This window comes from Urocitellus parryii, chromosome 13 (genome assembly GCF_045843805.1).
Source record: "Urocitellus parryii isolate mUroPar1 chromosome 13, mUroPar1.hap1, whole genome shotgun sequence".
Taxonomy (NCBI): Eukaryota; Metazoa; Chordata; class Mammalia; order Rodentia; family Sciuridae; genus Urocitellus; species Urocitellus parryii.
In genome coordinates, this window is record NC_135543.1 from 36,667,526 (window position 1) to 36,690,228 (window position 22,703).

At 37.4% G+C, this 22,703-nt stretch overlaps 1 protein-coding gene across 1 annotated transcript in view; it reads right to left on the minus strand.

Moving 5' to 3' along the window:
- Mapre2 (microtubule associated protein RP/EB family member 2) overlaps positions 1–22,703 on the minus strand; it is a 152,026-nt gene that overhangs the window by 118,784 nt on the left and 10,539 nt on the right. The window contains exon 2 of the mRNA XM_077792227.1: positions 5,748–5,809. The gene's annotated coding sequence lies outside the window, so the exon portion shown is untranslated. The remainder of the gene's footprint in view (positions 1–5,747; positions 5,810–22,703) is intronic.

Genomic DNA, 22,703 nt, shown 5'->3' on the forward strand with positions numbered 1-22,703 from the left:
ATGCTTTCCTTGGGCAATCTTATCTGTGCATATGACATTCTGCTAACATGCTGATGACTCCAAAAACCATACTTCACTTCTTAGGGTTTAGATCTCAAATCCCTATAGGCAGCCTCTTGGATATCAATGGCATCACATTTGCTCTCTTAGTAAATAATATCAGCAAAAACCTCACTCATGCCAGACACCCAGCACAATGATCTGCCCACCACAGTCCTGCCACTGGTGGAACTCCTAGGGAGTCACTGAACCCACAGGCTCCAGATGACTGCTTCCCACTATCCCTGACAGGTGGTCTTAAAGGACCTTCCTGTCCATCCAGCCCTATCTTTTACCACTTGCTGGATGCTTCATTTCTTTGCTGAACTTCTTTCCATTGTATCAACATACCATATGCTTCTCATATTTTCTCTCCAGATCTTTGAAGCTGCTGCTTTTTCTACCCACATGATTTCCTCTTCTCTGCAATACACTCTCTCCACCACATGGCTAGCTCCTTCTTCCCTTCAGTCTCAGAGTTGATGTCCATGAACTCAGAAGCCTCGTCTGACCTTCCCATACCAGTTCTTCCTTGGCTATCCCTGCACAGGGCTCCCACAGCATCCTGCCCTTCTCCTCCACAGCACTCAGCATCTGGCAATAGAACTGCTTGATTCATTAATATTTCCTACAGTGGACCCTGCTTCATGCAGGCTGAGACCCTGAATAGCCTCCAATGTGCCTTCTGCCCCCTGCACTGTAATGGGAACCATGGTAGAAGCTTCATTAATATTTAATATGTAATTCTTAAAAAAATTTGACCTAGGGAATTTTGAACATCCAGGATATAAAAAAATTGCATAACAGTATAGTGCACATTCATATCCATCAGTTACATTCAGTGATTGTTAATATTTAGCCATTTTCTTTACTTAGAAACTCATCTATATATGCTTGACAAATCAATTTAAACCACAGATAAAATGAATGAATGAATACTTCAGTCCTACCAACACATCCACAGAATATAAGTTACAGAAGGAGAAAGGAACCATAAACAAAAGCATCTGACTCTCTAAGCAGAATTAATGGAATTCAGACATGAGAACATTAAGCTCTGCCCTAGAGTTTTATACATGCACTCTCATGCTATTGTTTACTTCAAATCTTTATCAGATATCCTCACTAATAAACAGATGGAACTCTATGAAGAACTGGTAGCTCTGAGGAGGGAAGTAGAAAGAACAAATATTTTCTGAGTGTCCCTGATACAGCCAGCACTTATATTACCTATATTCTCACAACTCAAGATGTATTATGTCTCTATTCTGAAGATGAGGAAAGTGGGGTCAAGCCATTTGAAGGAGGTAAGTAGCAGATCTAAGAATGTGTTCCAAGTTTCCTTCTCTTCCCATCACTCATCAATTCATTACTATTTAAATTAAAAATTTGATAAAAATTTTGGCTATGGTATGAGATGGGTAAAATACAAGTTATTGCTTAGGCTCATCCTCTTTGTGGTTCTTATTACCTGTATGGTACAGATGAGGCAGAAAAAAATTAAACCAGTAGCATAGAACTATGAGAATCACAACCTGAAGGTTCTGTACTGTGGCTCTGTCACCAAATGTTTGACCCCAGGAAGGTCAAACTCTCCTCCCCAAGGAGTTTCATCTTTAAAATGAGTGATTTGGATTAGATGGTCATTTCAGGCTGCAACTGTTAGAAAAGCAAAACACACTGAGACTCTGCAATTCTTAGAGATTTGTTTCAGTTCTCAGTGGGTAAGGCCAGCTTGAAGGTCTTGCTCATCCTGGGTCTAAGCTTTGTGCACTCTCAGGAAGGAACTTACTAGGGGACTCACTGCCATCCAAACTTTAACTACAATAGCCTGCACACTTCCAGAAGCAGCCCTCCCACAGATTCTGACAATACCTGATAAGGAAGACTATACCCAAAGAAAGCCACCGAAGAACTTCATTAAAGGAAATTCCCATTTCAGGCTACCCCCATACGTCCTCTGCCAGACTCACTAGCCTTCTTATCACATCTACAGTTATTTTCCAGACTCTGCTTCAGGGGACAGTATGCACTAAGAGCTCTGCCCTATTTACCTTTCTATCTCCAGCTGTTAGCAAAGAACTTGGCAAACAGTTGGCACTCAGTGTTTATGGCGTTGAAGGTCAAATAACATCAACCCTCAGTATCCAAAACCAACTTACCTTCATGATTTGAGGTGAGTGGCATCTCTTCTACCCTTCTCCATAATATTTTAACTCCTCCCTCCCAAATTTCCATGATATTTTAACTATTTCTTCCATGATGCATCTCATTTCTCTGTTTTATATATATATAATTCTTAGCTCTGCAATAAAGTCAAATAAAGCCATTTTTTTTGCTCCTGTATTCATCCTGTATCCACCAAGACCTGATAATACCTAGTTCATAGTAATTACACAATAAATGTGGAATGAGCACATTGTCATGCCCTCATACACACACTTCCAAACAATCAGCATAGTGCATTGCAGATAGTAGAAATCTAATAAGTATTATTCAATAAATCAAATGCTCTTTGTGATAAAAGTTGTGTTGGCACTCGTACCCTAGAACTACATATGCTTGTAAATTTTTCCTTCTGGGAAAAATACATTATCTTTGATTAAAAGTCATAATAACTCAGTGGCCATGTCCTCCACACTCTGGGAGTTTGTGTTCTTAGGAAATAGATAAAGTGACATGAATCAAACCAACTAAAACAACAGCAAAGCCTATATGGAAATTGGTGGTAAAAATTTGTAAGATAGTAATAATTAAGATATATGTTCTGGTGCATTGATAAGATAAAATATCACTTTACTATTCTAATTACAGTTCTGATGACCCACAAAAGTGAAAGACACTGTGACTAATGCCAAGTAATATCCAAAGTTCACAAACGTTTTTCCACTGTGGAAAAATAGAATGTTTATAGAAAAAGCAAATAGGCAAAAATAGGAGAAAAATTATTTTGGATGGTAACCTTTAAATTATTTCCCCCAAAAGTTCCCTTTAACTTTATTATGTAATTTTTAAAATTGGTATAGTCGACGGTAACTTTTCTTCAGTATGGTTATATTGTTTAACAAAGACCAAAACATAAAATTAAATTGCCTAATAACTAGCCATTGCTTCAGTATTTAACCCCAGGAGTCAGGCAACACCCAAATACATCATAAGATATAAAGCATAGGTACTTGCTACTCAGTGCAGAAACAGATTTAGATGAGAAGTAGCTAGGCCCAGCAAAGAAATCTCAGGAACTATGTAACTGGTGAGGGAATTACCCACTCAAGAAAACTATCAACTTGTGGGGAGCCACTCTGAATGACCCACGCCTTCCAGTCCTGAAGCAAGAAGCTCTGACCAATCAGTACATTTTGTGGTGACTTGGGCATTGTCCCAGCTTGAAAAGTAAAAGGAATGACTTCAGATATAGGTGTCACCCTTGGGGTTGAGTTACACTCACCTGTCCCTTGTAACTCTACCTCTTCTGGCCTTTTTTTGGATAGAACTTTCTAAAGAACAAGAGTCCCCCCCAATAAAAGCCCCATTTCCGAACATGCTTGCTCTCTCTCGCCAGCCTCTCATGACTTTTTCTTGCTCTCCTTTTTGGGGAGCCTGACGCTGATAGCAGAGAAGCCATCCTGAAACTTGTTTAAAGGTAAAGTGTGTCTGCATTTTATTAAGTGTCCCTGGAAATTCACATGAGTGACCTTAAGTTCAGCTGCCCGTGCAGATTGGGGACAGCATCAACTAACAGACTGAACATCTCTAAACCAAAAAATCTAAAATCTGAAATGCTCAAAAAACTGAAACTTTTTGAGTTCTGATGTGACATTTACAAGGATTCCCAGCTTGACTCACATGATGAGACACAGTCCAAATGCAGGCACTAGAAACACTGTATTAAAATATCTTCAGGTTATGTTAAGGTGTATATTAAACAACAACAAAAAAATGTGTTTAGACTTGAATTCTATCCCCCAAATATCTTTATTATGTGTGCAAATGTTTCAAAATCTGAAAACAACCTGAAATCCAAAATGCTTCTGTTCCCAAATATGTCAGCTAAGTGGTGCTCAACTTGGACAATTTCTGAGAGGGTTAAAGAAAGCTGCAACTCTGCAGAAACGTGCAAAAAAAAAAAAAAAAGAGCAAATAACAAAGGAATGTCTTCTAAGTTCTCTACCATCTTCTACCCACCTCAGTTTGTTAGCTGATAGGGTCTGCAAACTGGTCCATGGGCCAAAAATGGCCCACTGTCTGATTCTACAAATAAAATATGGTTGAACCCAGCACGCCCATTCATTTATGTGTTGTCTATGGATGTTCTCACCCTATATTGATTTAAATAGTTGTAACAGACTGCAAGGCATGAAATATTTACTATTTGTATGTTTACAAAGACGTATTCATCCTGTATCCACAGATACAAGGGGACTTATAAAGGGACACCCTATGTAGATGAGCTACCTTTTTTTCCTATTACTTTTTCTTCAAACATGCCAACATTGAAGACAGGGAGAAGTAGGCCCTAAAATCTGCTCTGACTCCCTGGAGAATGCTGCTGGATAGGATGCAGGGCTTTGGATTTCTACTTTTATTCAACAAAAAAGGGGAAGAGTTTACTCATCTTATTTAAATAACCCTGAATCATTCTAAATCAATACAAATAAGAATTTTGTACCCACAAGTTATTCTTGGTTTAATATCAAGGCAACTTCTTAAAAAGCTACTCTTTGCGGAAGAACTTTAGATTTCTCAAGTTATTTAATAACTATCACCCATAGCATTTCTCACAATGACACACCACAGCAAATATGTTATCTTATCCACTGATTTGAGACTGTAATACTTACTAACGATGTTTGGAGAATTATTTAAAAACAAGGTTTCTAGCATTCTAGAATTTGAAGCAAAAGAACAACACGTACTCCCCACCCTTATTCTTTAAAGTTAAATAATAATAACAATGTTGTGGGAGGAAGAATAAAATGAAAGATGTTTAGAGCACCTTTGATGGAATCTAGGACATTAGACTTCATGAGGCTAATCTCTGTATGAACAATAATTGCTCCCAGCTTTGAAATCCCTCTGAATGGCTTTCCAAATATTGCCATCTGGTGGAATTTCAGTTAATTGTTTCTTTGTTCTGGAGAGCTCCTGGAGATGAACCTTTAAGGCATTATTAGACAGAGACCGAGTGTACCAGTGGGAGATAACTGAAGGTCAAATGATCGTCTCCCAAAGACAATCCCAAATTGGCAAAAAAAAAGCGCGGGGGGGGGGGGGGGGGCTTTCTGGGTCTTCATCCCTGACACAAGATGATTTCTCTCAGGTAACAAAGCGGTTGCCTTGCTGTTCAGCAATATCAAGTAAAAATCATTTTTCATTAATAGTTAGAAATATCATGAGGTCATTTTGACTGTACCTTGATATTCTTCCCCTCTGATTATCACCAATAAGAGCTCCAAAATTTAAAAAAATGGTCAAGCAAATTAAAGTTTAAGAGGAATTGCTAATAGTGGTTAATTAGCCCTTCGTATAGTTGCGAAGTGGAATATAGTTTGAAAAATAATATTTAAGTGGAGCATATTTACTCAAATATTGGCTCTATTTGTATGCCAGAAACTTGATAATAAATGTTATGTAGGCAATAATACTACTGGCTTTAATTTAACCTTCAAACAAGGAGTCATGCAAAATAATTTATATTCAAACCTTACCTTGAGCATCCAGGTGCTCTCCCTGGCTGTCGAGATGAACGGTTCCTCTGGGAAATGGGACACTGGGATAGTAAAAATGCAAGGAATAAAAGAAATCATTTAATATGATAAAAACATAGGAACAGAGTTATAATTCAGTTTATTGGGTGTGGCTAGCAATGGAAAAGAACATTACAGAAAAAACACACCCCAAATATCCAAAGTCCATTGATTCTATCATATAAAAGCAATTAAGTTGTCAAACAATAGAATTATTTTCACAATCTACATTAGATCAATTCTTAGGTTGATTTAATGATAGTTTGTGAAGATTTAGTGTAATGTTAGTCCTAGGGGGGGAATTTCATTATATATATATGTATATATATGTGTGTATATATATATATATATATATATATATATATATATATATATATGTGTGTGTGTGTGTGTGTGTGTGTGTATACATATATACTTAACCTTCAACACTCCCACCCCAAAGTCTGACGTGAGGTGCTGAAACTCACATTAGCAGATAACCCAGAAAGCAGTGCCTCTAGTGAGATATCAAATGTCAACATCAGAGTATTGCCTTCCCCAAACTTAATTTGCAGGTTTTATATTTAGTATCAATATGGGCTTGATTTGGTAAAAAAAAAAAAAAAAAGATCTTGTTTTATTTTGACAGGATAAGCATTAAAAACAATTGTCAGGATCTAACTTCAAAATAAACATACAGACAGAAAATTTACTTTCTTTATATGAACGATTTCTCTCCAAAACATGTTCTGGGGGCTGGGGATGTGGCTTAAGCAGTAGCGCACTCGCCTGGCATGCGTGGGGGCACAGGTTCGATCCTCAGCACCACATAAAAATAAAATAAAGATGTTGTGTTCACCCCTCAAAAAAAAAAGAACTAAACTAAAAAATATTTTTAAATTCTCTTAAAAAAACATGTTCTGACTTAATGATACAACCGATGAAGGAAAAATGTAATTCTGGAGGCTGAGAAATGCAGGAGCTCTGTACTTTGAGGGTCTAGTGTTCGGAAAGGTGGATGGTTACAGAGAAGCTGCTTATGGTCCAACAAGATGCTGCTAAAAATGACCTGATACGCATATGTGCATGAGCCTGAACTGTCTTTCCCACCACCCCAAGAGACAAATTAGAAATGATCCTTTCCCACCTTCCACCTGAGCCCTCATCCTGCACATTGTGCTTCTGTATTTTCTGTCTACGACCATTTGAGAAATGCCTTATATAGTTTAAAATCAGTTATATAAAAATAATATATCTGTGACAGAGCTATATATGATTAATCCTAGACAAAGTTCTGGAAATGTTGCTGGGAGAAGGTTTTTTTTTTTTTTTTTAAAGGGAAGTAGGAGGCATTTTATATATTTTTTTTAATAAGGAAAAGAAGAGATGGTTAAAACAACAACAACAACAACAAAAGGTTAAGTGTTGAGAGAATAAAAGTAAAGGTGACAGCTGAATTGTTAATGTTATTCAGGTTGAGCATCCCTAATTCAAAATCCCCAAATCCAAAAAGCTCCAAAATACAGAACTCTGAGGGCTGACATGATACCACAGTGAAATTTACATACCATAAAACTTTAATGCACACAATTATTTAAAATATTGTATAAAATTAACCTTGGGCTATGTGTATAAGGTATAGGTGAAATACAAATGAATTTCATGTTTAGATTTGGGTCCTATTGCTAAAATATCTCATTATATATATGCAAATATTCCAAATATTCCAAATAATTTTAAATTTCAAACACCTGTTTCCAAACATTTTAGATGAGGGATCCTCAACCTTTAGTATTTAAGGAGCTCAGAAATAATTTCTATTTCTTGACTTGTTTAGAGACCAGAAGATTTAACACAAATGGTTCTAAGAAGTAAATTTATGAAAACTAACTCCATTTTTTAAACTTTAGACAAAACAGGTAGAATTTCTTCATATATTTTATACCAGAATTTAATTTTATGGGCATTTAATATCTTCCCAAAATTTAATGGTATCTGATAAACTAAAAATTAGATTTCAAAAAATCAGTTCCCATCCATATGAGTCTAGTCTTAAGTGTTCCAATCTTTCAGAAATTTTAACTGAATGAATCTGCCTTCTTTTAGTTGTACCCAGAAGTTATGTTACTACACAAAGTATAGGTTCCTAGATTTTCAATAAACCAGATAATTAACCCTTAGAAGATTTAGGCTTTTCTGTATGCAATTACCCTTTGTTTTCTCACAACAGCCTATAGCTAATTTTTCAGCAACTGCAATGGATATATTTGGAGAAGAGCTAGATCATTTATGGATCATCTTTTTCACCAGTCATTGCACATACTTAACTTAATCCTCAAAGCCATCTTATTACAAAAATCACAACATCATTCCTTATAGAAATAGAGCAATCACGAATTCATTGGGAAAAATACTCTTATTTTACCAGAATATTATATATATCTATTATACCCAGAATAGCCAAAGCTATCCTTAGCAAGAAGAATGAAGCAGGAGCCATCATAATACCAGATCTTAAACTACTACAAAGCTATAGTAACAAAAATGGCATGGTATTAGCTCCAAAATAGACATATAGACCAATGGTACAGAATAGAAAACACAGAGACAAACCCACATAAATACAGTTATCTCATCCTAGACAAAGGCACCAAAAACATACTTTGGAGAAATAGCCTCTTCCTCAAATGGTGCTGGGAGAACTGGAAATCCTTATGTGATAAAATGAAACTAAACCCATCTTTCACACTATGCACAAAACTCAACTCAAAGTGGGTCAAGGATCTAGGAATTAGACCAGAGACCCTGTGCCTAATAGAGGAAAAAGTAGGCCCAAATATTCTTCATGTCTTTAACAAGACTCCTAAAACGCAAGAAATAAAAATCAAGAATCAAGAAATGAGATGGATTCAAACTAAGAAGCTTCTTCTCAGCAAAAGAAACAATGAGGTGAACAGAAAGTCTACATTTTAAGAGCAAATTTTTGCCACACGCATGTCAGATAGAGCACCAATCTCCAAGATATATAAAGAACTCAAAAAACTTAACACCGAAAAAACAAACAACCCAGTCAATAAATGGACTAAGGAGCCGAACTGACTCTTCTCAGAAGATATACATTCGATTAACAAATGTATGAAAAAATGTTCAACATCTCTAGTAATTAGAGAGATGCAAATTAAAACTACTCTAAGATTTCATCTCACGCCATTCATCTCAGTCAGAAAGGCAGTTATCAAGAAAACAAGCAAGAAAAATTGGATCTGGGGGAAAAGCTACACTCATACATTGCGGGTGGGACTGTAAATTGGTACAACTACTCTGGAAAGCAGTATGGTGATGCCCCAGAAAACTTGGAATGGAACCACCATTTGACCCATCTATCCCATTCCTTGGTCTATACCTAAAGGACTTAAAATCAGCATACCATAGTAACACAGCCACATCAATGTTCATAGCAGCTCAATTCACAATAGCTAAACTGTGGAAGCAACCTAAATGCCCTTCAACAGATGAATGGATAAAGAAACCATGGTATATGTATGCAATGGAATATTGCTCAGCATTAAAAGAGAATAAAATCATGGCATTTGCAGGTAAATGGATGGAGCTGAAGAATACCATGCTAAGTGAAGTAAGCCAATCCCCCCAAACCAAAGGCTGAATGCTTTCTCTGATAAGCAGATGCTGATCCATAATGGCTGGGGGGGCATGAGAAAAATGGAGGAACTTTGGGCAAAGGGATAAGAAGGGAGGGGAGGGTTATGGGGTCAGGGAATGGTGGAATGAGATGAACATTATTACCCTAGATACATGTATGGCCGCACATATGGTCTATCACTACATCATGTACAATCAGAGAAATGAAAAGTTGTGCTGCAATTGTGTACAATGAATCAAAATGCATTCTGCTGTTCTATATCCCTAATTAAAATAAATAAAAATTTTAAAAACCCATCTTCTTATAAATGAAGAACCTGAGCATCTGACAAATGGAGCAATTTACCCATATCATGCAGCTAGAAAGTGACAGGCTTTAACTGAGTCTCAGACCCTAGCACTTGCTCTCTTGGCCACATCATGCCACCTTTGCAAGGATGGAAGTCTAGGCTTCCCATTCAGCCTTTTACAGGTGGTAGTGGGCGGGGTTGGGTGAGAGAGTAGTTTTCTTCCTGTGGTGCTTGTCAGAAATACAGCAACTATTATCTGTAAATCTGACCCTTTGATATAAAAAATAACTGAAAATGAATCATGACCTAAATGTAAACTATAAAATTATAATGTTTTAGAAAACAACAAAATAAGGAGAAAAATCTTTGGAATCCAGGGCACAGCAAAGTGTTTTTCATACCCAGAACATAATCTGTAAAAGGGAAAACTGATAAATTAGATTTCCTTCAAGATTAAGAACTTTTGCCCAAGTGAAGTAATATGAATACAAAATAGAGACTAGGAGAAAATAGTTTCAAATGACATATTTTAAAAAAATAATTGTTTTAGGATATGCAGACAGCAGATAAATACATAAACGACATTCAACAGCATTAGATATTAGGTCAATGAAAGTTGAAACTAGTGTAAGACATCACTATATTTATCAAAATAGATTAAAAAATAGTAACACCACAAAATGCTGATAAAGATTCAATGAAACTATATAACTCACATCTTGCTTGTGAGAATGTAAAATAGTACAGCTACTTTGAAAAACAGTGTGGTGCTTTCTAAAGACAAAACCAAAAAAAATCCTGAATATTCAATTGCTTCATGAATGTATTATGCCATTATCTTGGGAAGAGGTTATTGGTTCCTCATAAAAGAATGAGTTTGGCCTATGTTTGTGTGTCTGTCTCAGACAGACAGACAGACAGACACACACACACACACAATCTCTCATCCTTCTGCTCTCTACCAGAGATTATGCAGCACCAAGGTCCTTGCCAGGTGTGGGCCCCTGAATCTTGGGCTTCTTTGCTTCCAGAACCATGTGAAATAAATCTCCAGTCTCAGGTACTGTTAGGACAGCACAAAATGAAGTAAGACACATGGAATACCACTCTAATAAAATGGCTCCAACCCCCCACCCCTTTCATTTTCCAACCACCATATTTTGGAGTGATTTATTAAGCCAGAACAGGTTACTCATATCAATTTTGATACCTGAAAGTGAGAGCTGCCATTACAAAGACTGAAAACATGGTGACGATTTTGAAATTGAGCAGTGGACATCAAGGAGAATGTTAGTGATCACTTAAAGTGCCTTGAACATGCTATGGGTGAAATTTTAGGCTTCAACTATTGATAGGAACAACAATCTGGATGCATCTCCAGAGAATTATGCTGTGTGAATAAAGCCAATCCCCAAAGATTATATATTATATACATTCTTGCAACAAGAAACTATAGAAATGCATCACAGATAAGTGGTGTCCAGGGGACAAAGAGGGTGAGGTTGGAGGAAGTGAGCATGGTTATGTAAGGGTTCCTCATGGTGATGGAAACTGTTGGACCCTTAAAGGTAAAAGTGTCAATATACTGATTGTGAATTTGTATTATAGTTTTGTAAGAGGTTACCATGGTGATGGTGGGATATGCTGGATAAAGAATATATTGGCTCTTAATATTTCTCATAACTACATATTAATATACATGTTAATGTAATAATGTTTTTTTTTAAATCAAGAGATTGCATACCTACTAGAATTGAGAAAGATACTGCATTTCTATTTTCCTATTTTTTTTTCAGACAAAAACAAAAAACCCAGGGCAGTGGACAAGACAGGATCAGGAACTTGTTCCACTTTGCACACATTCAAGGAAAAATATCTTAACCTGAGATTTTAGCAATCAGAAATTACTGTCAACAATGACTGCACAGCACTGTCCAATCTGACCTATCTTGGAATCTTCTCTGCTGGAATAATTTTTCTCCTGTATTTACCGCACCCCACCTCCTTCCTCAAAATTCAAAATACTGATTCAAATTCAAAGTCAGAAATTTGATACACCCTGCATTTTTTAAACAAAAAATTGTCAGGTTCACACTACCCAGAAATTTCCATAATTTACACATTTTATTTGCACAGAAATAAAATAAAAAACCTTAAAGGAGAAAATTCTAACAAAAATAAAAACTGTAACACACATAAATAAGGACATAACCTTTAACACCAACGCAACAAGGGGAGTCTGCATAGTGTCCCTTCATGCTGACTTGTAATCTTTTGCTGTTTCGAGCATTAGGCAGCTCCTCAGCGATGAGCTGCCATAAGCCAGCTGCTTTTTATGACTTGTTTTTGTTTTCATTGAAAAGACCAAATATCTTTATTATGATAAGAGTCAGGACATGGTTGAAGTCTTTGAAGAAGCACAATCTTCTTCTACAAAAGTCCATCCTCTAAAAAATTTCAAATTCTCTATGAACAAACCCAGAATTCTTGCATCCCATGTCCAAGGCACTGAAGCTAGATACCTGCCCTAGCTAGAGAGTCCCTCCAAAGTGATTATTCCTTCTATGTCTAGCCATAAAAACCACAGGGTCATAAAAGATATATCAGAATGAAAAAACTGGTGATAAAAATATTTCTAGTCCTGCTATGCTATTGAAAGAACATCTCAGTCTGGCTTCACTGAGGCGTAGCTAGGTGACAAGGTTTCTGATCAATATGAGGTTAGAGCTCGGTCTTCACAAAGAGACAGCATTACTACCTCCCCAACCCTTCACAGAAGGCTGGGGCCTGGGCCTGGTTTGCCTCTCAGGAGTTAACTATCTTTGGATATTCAAAATGAGCTGTATTCTGAATTCCAAACTCCTCATAGTATTGGACTGCTCCAGTTGTAGATCATATTCTATAATGTGGGAGGTCTGGCTTTCTAGGAATAAATCTGCTTATAGGCATTAACAGAATGTTGTGGGCTATTAATCCTGAAGCTGATCCTACTCACATCAGCCATCAAGAAAGCCCTGCCTCCAGGGATCTGTGTCAATTAGTGGTGTTGGGTTGGGCTCCCGGCCTTCCCCAGGGGCAGCAGAAGGACACCCAGGGCCTGGCTGCCGGGAAGCACGGAGCTGAGCACACACCAGGGAAACCAAAGCCAGCTGAGAGTATCTGGCAGGCAAACGAGGTCAAGTTACACTGAATCTTGGATATTGAGTCTGGTATGACTCATTCTCCTTAAGAAAGACAAATTACCAAATGACCCGTGTTGTATATTTAAGGGCTTTTAAAAAACTGCTTGCTGATAAAAGGATTTGGGTGATATATGTTGAGAATGATAATTATGTTATAAACTTACCATTGTGTGATCTGGGTTTCTGTAAATATAAAAGATAATCCCAAGAAACTACCTAAAATGATATCTACAATAAAAAATAAATTAAGTTCTTTTTCTATAAGCATAGCTTAACCCTCTTTTCTTGGAATCCTCAGTTATCTATCTTCTACTTCTCATGTGAACCAGAATCAAAATAATTTTTAATATTGCCTCCCCCGCCTTTTGTGTGTGATGCTGAGGACTGAACCCAGGGTCTTACACATGGTAGGGAAGGATCTACCACTGAGCTATCTCTGTAACCTCAAGATTGCCCTTTCTATTCTAAAATTAAGAAAAAATGTAATGTTAAAGATAAAAGATTCCTTTTTAAAAAAATGACATGAGGCAAACTACATATAAGAAATACCATGTACATTATATTTCTGTGGACTTTAAAAATACATCATCTTAGCCTTTTATCCATTTTTACCCATGTGTCATTGAAAATAGTGCAGGAGAAATAGAATAGTCCTTTCCTTGTGTGTGATTGATATTGAAATGTAGCAGAATGCTTGTGTAGCAGGAAAGTAGTACAGAGAGGTTCAATTTCAGGTTCAATTTCAGAGCTCAGGATTCAAATTTAGTGTTTGGGTCAGAGTAGAAACTAAAACCTTGCTGTCCATGTGTCCTGGCTTGGTAGTCTTGTTATTCCTTTGGCCTTATGAAGAAGGAACACAGTAACATACTAAAAAAGTGAAAGTAAAATTTTGACTATGGTAAGAAGGTTTTAGGACACTGTGTTGAGGGTGGCTATGACCTCATGACCTCCCTCAAAAGACAGATAACCCTCCTCCTTTAGTGTTATGCTCTGTGAAAATCATTTCACACTCTTATTTATCATCTTCAGCAGTCTACTGAAAGTGTACTAAGTGGACAGAACTCGTAAAAAAGGCGTAGGCATGTTTGCATAGCCTTTGCCTGTTTGAGCCATATGATGACCCCAGAACTCTGACGTAACAAGTGACATTGCTTTTGTGGTCCCTGCTACAAGCTTTACCCTGTATAGGAATTCACTTCTGAAAGGTTTGGAGGGTGGGAATCAACACATTATTGGAAATCTGATTAAAATAACCAATTTGAAAATATTTATTCAATGTTTTTCTTTCCATAATTATGTATGACTGTTGTTCTGAACTTTGTAGACTTCGTGTATATATATCAGCTCACGCAGATCTCAAAATTTTGATTCTTTTGCTACTTCTTTTAGAGGTTTGCTCTGCTTGTGTTTCTGTTAGAAGTTTCTCTTTCTGTTATGATTTTTCCTTAGGAACTCTCACGGGTACTGAGTTGCAGATCCATACCTCGAATTCAGAATTTTTCAAACCTTTTTTCATCATTTTCTCCCTTACCCACCCCCTCTTTAGTCCCTTCTCCCTTGTCATCCCATTCTCAGGAAATGAAATGTCAAGGAATGAGATTTTTGTCTGTTAGGATGTAGCTTTGGAGGGCTGCAAACCATTGTAATAGCCACTTTTCATCCCCATCTGGGAGTGCATGCTCTAATCCTGCAGGACAAACCAGCATCATTGAGCACCTCCTACAAGTCAGGCACTGTTCTAAGAGGTAGGGATCCAAACATGAATAGCACAGGCCTTCCTACACAGCAAGCTGTAAAACGATGTTCTGCACAACTCCACAAAATAAAGAGGATTATCAATCCCCCCCTTTAGGTGAAAAAACTGAGGCTCAGGGAGATCATGCAGCTAGCAAAGAACAGAACTGGGACCCAGACACTGATCTTCCAATTCCAAATCACATGCTCTTCCTATAAATCCATTCTGAAAAAAATTGGGGAAATACTTCAACATAGAAGCCCAAAGACTTCCTGAATAAGATCCCTAGAGCGCAGGAAATAAAGGAAAGAATAAATGGGATGGCATCCAATTAAAAAGCTTCTGCACAGCAAAGGAAAGAATTAACAGAGTAAAGAGAAAAAAAAAAACCCCAACAGAACAGGAGAAAATCTTTGCCAGAAGAGAACTCCAACCAAAGACTAATATCCAGACTATATAAAGAACCCAGAAAACTCAATATGTGAAAAAAAAGATAAATGGGCAAAAGAACTGAACAGACATTTCTCAAAAGAGGAAGTACAAATGACCAATGATTGTGTGAAAAGCATTTTCAGTAACTTTAGCCAACAGGGAAATGCAACTCAAAACGACACCAGGAATCCATCTCACTCCAGTGAAAGTGGAAAGCATATAAAGAATATGATAACAATAAATGCTGACAAGGGAGGCAGGGTAAAAGGAACTCACACTCTGTTGCTGGGAATGTCAATCAGCATAGTAATAATGGAAATCAGTATGGAGATTCCTCCAAAAGCTAAAAAATAAATCTCCCAGATGATCCAGCTATACCATTCCTTGTTATTTATTCAAAAGAAATAAACTCAGCATATTTTTGAGATATATGCATATAATATACATATTGCAGCACAATTCACAATAACCAAGTTATAGAATCAGCCTAATTGTCCGTCAACAGATAAATGGATTAAAGATATGATATATGTATACAATGGAGTTTTATTCAGTCATAAATTACAAAATTATGCTATTTACTAGAAGATGGGTGGAACTAGAGATCATAATTTTAAGCTGAATAAATCAGACTCAGGAAAGAAAAATATTGTTAAAAAGGGGACTCAATGAAATTAAGAGAGAGACCAATAGGATGAAGGAAAAGAATTAGAGTGAGGGAAGAAGAGAGGATAGTGAGGTACTAGGAAGTGAAATTTATCAAATTACATTTTTTATGTATGCAAGAATATGTCACAATGATACCCATCATTCTGTATAACTAATATGTACCAAAAAAATTTGTGAAAAATCCATTCTGACCCATTCTACATTTTCCTTCTCTTATGTAGATCAGCCTTCCTTTGCATATTATTAAAACTCAATTTTATATATTTAAAGCAACAGGATACCATGTTTTGATCTTCTTTCTTTATGGCTAAAACTTCTTACAAGTTTTTATATGAGGTTTCTATTTGTCTATTTGTTCACCATTCACTGACCACATAAGAACAATTGCTATCACTTATGAATAAGTGATATGCATCAAGTGCTGGGATAAGTACATCAAACACTGGCCCATTTACTACTCACCCCAGCCATTTCTGTCTTATAGATGCATGAACTGAGGCTGCATGCAGGATTGGGATTCAAACTTGGGTTTTTCAGACTTCGCAGCTGGAACTCTTAGTACCACCTTATACACCTGTCAAATGCCAACCACCATGACAGATGCTGAGGCTGCAAGGGTGAACAGGACACAGTGCAGCCATCAAGAAGCTTAAAGTCTAGTTGGGTGACAACACATATGTTAATAATTACACCCTGGGTTTGTGGATGCAATGACAAAGTGACAGGGAGAGCAGAACAAAAGGGATTTATGACTGCCACTATCCTGGGTGGTATGCAGAGTTTGAAAGTCATTTATGTTTTTCTCTAAAAATTAAAAGAAAATAAGCATTTACTTCTCAGGTTCCTCTATTGCAGTGCTCTTCAGACTTTATGACTCCCTTGGGAATCTTGTTAAAATGCAGATTATGATCAGTAGGCCTGGGGTGGGGCCTGAGATTCTGTCTTTTTAAAAACTTCTGATGCTGATGCTGCTGGTCTAGGGACCACACCTTGAGTTGCAAGGCACATGATTTCTACATTGGAGCTCTTTCAAAAATTGCTACTTTGGCAACCTAACATGCACTTAGATGGGCCACTCAGCTGATCTCAAATCAAGTAAACTCAGTTATAGCTTAGACCTTGCAATAAGTGATGGCCCACAGCAAAATTAAGGAGGTCACATAAAATTTTCTGGCTTTTCCTCTGCCTTCACATCTAACCCTTCAGGGGTAATATCCTCAGCAAAAGCTCAAGATCCTGAGGAATGGTTCTCTTCTTTCCAAGGTGATATGAACTTAATTAAGGACTCTGTGCAAATTCATTAGAGAGTGCTTATAACAAAATTTTGTTATTTTCTGCTGACCTGAATGGCAGGTTATGAATCTTGTTACATGAGCACCCTAAGTGAAGCCACTGTGCTTTTTCTTTTTGTAGACTACTGTGTCAGCTGAAGCCATCACACACACATCCAATGTATTTGAGATAGGAGGATGTTCAGATGACTCAAAATGTGAGAAGCAAATAATAAACTAAAAACTTAGAAACTTTGCATTACAGTTTCCATAACAGTACAGTGTACTTGGACCATCACTCTGCTTAAAAGTTCCAGGTACAAAGTGACTTATAAGATTGCCTGCACTTTCTAACCACATTCCTAAACAATTCACCATTTCCTCTTTGGGTGCATTTCACATTTCCAGAGAGAAAAGAAGCAACTAGGAAGGACAGGAATCTTCAGATATGGTGGGTTATGTCCCCAAATTGTATTTATCAACTCGTTTTTGAAATATTATGCATCTTTCCATAGGAAACATGAAGTAGTTAGAGGTTAAGATCCTGATGTAATTTAGTATCCTTATGGGTTACAAGGACCTTTGAAGACCACCCTGTGAATCCAACTATCATCTGTAAATCTGCCTGGTATAAACAGCATTGGACCTACAGAAAAATTCCCTATGTTTGAGATTTTCCCAATGATGTGACTGTGGGCATGCTATTTCAATCCTGGGCTCCAGTTTTGATCTTTTCCAGTAAAATTTTATTTGTAGAGTTGAGAATCAAAATTCTTTAGCAATTCTAAATTTCTATATAAATAGAAAATACATTATTATTATTATTATTATTATTATTATTATTACACAGTTGAATTTGAACCCATTGCCTTGGGCAATTGGAACAGAATGTCAAAGGGTCAGGAATAAAATATAATCAACTTCAGGGAAAACCCAGTTAGAATGGGAGGGAATTCTTATTTTCAGAAGTCTTGAAGACATAGCCATGAGGAAAAAGGCCCTAGTGTGTTCCTGGGGCAGGATCCTCCCTGGCCTCTGTGGATGCTTTGCTGCCCCTCCTATAGCATATGACGCCTTGGTAAACCACAGTTTAGCCACCATTTCACCATCTAAGGTTGGCAGTCTAGCAATAAACAAAACCAGAACCCCCAAACCAACACTTCATCTTTTGAACTCAAGTGAAACTTCTCATTTTAGCTTTTTGTTGACTGATAGCTCATAAGAGTTCATAAGATCGCTGTAGGGATTGTATGCTTTGAAGATATCACTCCACTTAACAGTGTTTAACTTATTTCTTTTGATTATTTTGGACCCTAGAGAAACTGGATTTTCTGCTGTCTTGATATTTTGCTCTTCCCCAACCCACAAGGTGATCCTTTTTTGCTCCTTATGGGGATGACTAACACATCCTCTGGTCATCCCCATCAAACAAACTTGAGAGCCAAGAGGAAGCTCAAATGGTTGCCAAACACTACCAAAAACAAATGATGATCTAAAAACTTGAAAACTTTTGTAATTACTAGGTAGCTTTTGTAGGAAAATCTCCAAGACTGTCTTTTTTTTTTTTTTAATGTGGAGTTCCTGGTTCTTGTATTTTTTATTTTTTCCCACTTCTTTGATTGGTGAATTATAGTTGCACATATTGATGCATACATAATAACAACAACAACAACATAATTTGGCCAACATCACTCCCTAGCATTTCCCCGCTCCATTCCTCCACCCCCTGGGTCTCTTTCCTCTACTGATGTCCCTTTGATTTTTATGATATCCACCCCCACCTTTGTTTCCTTCTTCCTTTTTAAGCTTCTGCATATGAGAGAAAACATATGACCTTAACTTTTTGAGATTGACTTATTTCACTTAACATGATGGTCTCTAGTTCCATCCATTTTCCTGCAAATACTAGAACTTAATTTTTCTTTATGGCTAAATAAAACTTCATTGTAGGTGTGTATGTACACACACGTACACACACACACACAGACACTGTGGTGCGTATACAATAGACACACCACATTTTCTTTATCCATTCATCTGCTGATGGACACTTTGGCTGATTCCATAGTTTGGTCATTTGTGAATTGTGCTGCTATAAACATGGGTATGCATGCAGAGTAATATCACTTTAATTCTTCAGGGTAAATACTGAGAAATGATATACATGGTATAGTGGTATATATAGTAGTTCCATGCCCTTTTTTTAAATCTAGAAAATAATAGGAATAAGTGAGATGATCTTCAAGGTTGTCTGCAGCTCTAAACTACATTCATTCTACTTGGTATAAATTATGAAAGGCATATATCTGAGAATTACGTAGGGACTTTGTGAGATCCTCTGTCAGAACACACTGGGTCAGGTATTCAAAGCAGGTGGAACACAGCTAGCTCTGATCATTCCTGCCATGAGCAGAAAGGTGTCAAAGAGGTATATCAGCAGAGCTCAGAGTGCTAGGACACTTTGGCCCATGCAGTTGCTTCTCACAATCCCCTCCTGGTATGCCACTGGACATAAACTTCCAGGTAGGAGGACAGTAAGAAAAGCAATGAGTCCTACTTCTGGCCAATATTGAAAACGACAACTGTCTTTGTATTAGGTTAAAAGAAAAGCTTTGCTAAGGTTGGTTTACTCCCTGTGTCTTACATATATTTTCTGTCTGTCTCTGCAAGCTCTGATGTCCAGTGACTATGAAGCAACAGGAAACCACGGGAAGCAGACCTCTCGCCTCCACCTGTATTTTGAGGCAGCACCATACAACATAAAGCTGGACCTGATTCTGCAATTTCCTTTTCTTCCATTACCTCCAGCATATATGGCCTCATTTCTCAACCCGGACTGACTAACCATGTTAACCACCATGTAGACAGGAAAGCATGAGCCCAGGAAGGTTTCTGAGTAGATACTATTAAAGAATGTATCTGCTCTGCCAGAAATCACACTGATTCAGATTTTAAGGAGCTGTAATGACAATCTCCATTTGTTAAATGGACATTTAAACTTGTGAGTACCCCTGCCTATTCCAATTTAACCAAATAATTCAATGTTCTAGTGGATTATCAAAAACTACATATTTGTCTCATGCATACAAAGAAATTTATGGATTCTCCAAAGGAAAAAAAAATGTATAGTTTCCATTGCATTTTCTATTCTATTTTATTATAAGATGAATGAACAACTACCTTTCAGAGTACTGAGATATTTTGTGGAGAGAGGATAAGTAAAGTTATGATAGCCTCATTCTAGTCATGAGACTGGAGGCCAAAGGTGAACCGAGTTGTATTGAATGGCACTTTTTGCACAGCACAGACTAGAGCCCCCAGGTCTCCTGACAATTCGTTCAAAATTGCCTTATTGTGAATAATAAGACAATAAGAATGTTATGCCTAACTTGCAAAAGGTTTTGAGTGAGGCTCATAGTTTAGAAGTAAAATTTGAAATTGGTCTAAGCAGGGTTGTTAGGAACAGCCATTCTTGATCTTAACTCCTGTTTTCTTCTGAAAGTTTTGGTACATATTGCTTCTTTCTCTTTCCCTGTCATTTCTTCAATCTTCATCTGCTGTGTTAAGTTTTAAATCTCTAGAGCCCCTACTCATGATCATTAGTAACAAACATTTGCATATGTTTTCAGATGGAGAAATCAAGGTGCAAAGTCTCTCCACCAAAGGCATATAAAATTATTAACTAGGTAATAATAAACAGGCTAGTAACAAAGCAAGGTTTATTAGCCATTCTTTAAGATTTAAAAACAAAAAATTTACACAGCTTTCAGATTGCAAGAGCAACCCCTGCAACAACACTAAGCCCCATAGAAATATATTGTTAAAAATTCTTTCCACTGGGATAGGCTATAATCCCCACAGGAAAATATGACTCAAATGGAGCTCAGCTTGATGTTACAAGGGCATAGAACACAATGACTGCTCTGCCCATCCTGCCTCACTTGCGTCAGATTGCTCAATCGGTATACTCTAAAGGTGTCAAGATGACTCTTACAAACCCCACCTGAGATTCCAGCTCTGGGCAAATTACCATGCTTGGTATCTTTGCAGATAGACACTCAGATAAAACAGTTTAGGGCAGAAAGGCAACCTAATACACTCTTCCACAAAAGACATGAACCTCACTCACATTCACAAGTCGGCCGCAGCTGGTGTCCATGGTGATGGGCAAGCGCTGCACTAGACTCCAAAAGGGGGAAGGAGGCCACACATTCTTGAATATAATTACACTCCTTTTAGTCTTGCAGTCTGTGTGGCTGATTGTGAGAGCTGTTGGGGAGCAGTACCAGGAGCCTCTCGTTCCTTTCAAAGAAGGCAAACAATAGCCCTGTCGGACAGACAGACGTTTCTTGTTTCTGGGCACAACTTGATTCCAAAACTTTAATCTGCCTCTTACTACTTCAAAACAGGGGCTAAGGAGCTGAGCCTGCCTTCCTCCCTCATTGTCCTCAAGTTCACAGAATACTCCTTCCCTCCTTCCACAATAAAAAGATTAAGCTCCCTATGTCTCAGGTGGGATGGGTGTGTGTGTGTGTGTGTGTGTGTGTGTGTGTGTGTGTGTGTGTATGGGGGGTGGATAGCAGGGATTGAATCCAAGGTGTTTAGCCATATATATATATATATATATATATATATATATATTTTTTTTTTTTTTAATTTAGAGACAGGGTGTGTCTGAGTTGCTTAGGGCCTTGCTAAGTTGCTGAGGCTGGCTTTGAACTTGCAATCCTCCTGCCTCAGCTTTCCAAGCCACTGGGATTTCAGGCATGCTTTTTTTTTTTTTTATGGTGGTGGTGGTGCTGGCGATTGAACCCAGGGCCTTGGGCATGTGAGGCAAGCACTCTATCAACTGAGCTCTATCCCCAGCCTCAGCTTTAATATTAGTTTAGAAATGTCAATTTTGGCTGCCTAAAATATTTTATTTTTAATGCAGGTTACTGATGATTTTACTTAAAATTTTTTAAATTAACTTTTTTTTTAATTGGTGTGATTTCCTAGAATTTGAAAACAAACATTTGGGAAAAAAAATTGCCAAGAGTGGTTCACATTGAATGCAGGGCTAGATAAAATGTTATAGATAAGAGTCAGGACATGAAGACAAAGTCATGTCCTGAGATTTTACAAATATAAAACATAGTTTACTTTTCTTAAATGAAAAAGGGACTTATATTATGATTCAAGACAAAAATAGATAACATCTGTCAGTTTTTTTCCAGGCATTCTGCCATTTATCTTTTTCTAATCTAGTGTTCTTTACCTTCTCTTGTCTGGTGGCACAGAAATAACCATTATCTCCTCCCCTAAACACTTACTCAAATCTGCCAACTGATCAAACTTCACACCAAGCCTAAAGTGCAATTCCTCCCAGAGGTATTGGTATTTTAACAGGCATAAATATTTTAAGCAGAAGTGATAAAGTTTTAGCAGTGAGTTTTCAGATATTATCTGCAGAGAGGCATATGTATTTTCCATAGTAAAAACAGCAATGGAAGGGCACACGTCTAAGGAACTGCACTCTAACTCCAGCACCTCATTTTCTAGCACAGGAGCGGACTCTTCATTTATAATTCATCTACAAAACAGGAGGTGGGAAAATGAGGAAACAATTCCCCCAACCAAACTCTTACCTCTCAAGTACTGTTCTAAGGCTAGGGGATTGGGAGCTGAGCAGACCACATCCAGCAACCAATACGTGAAAT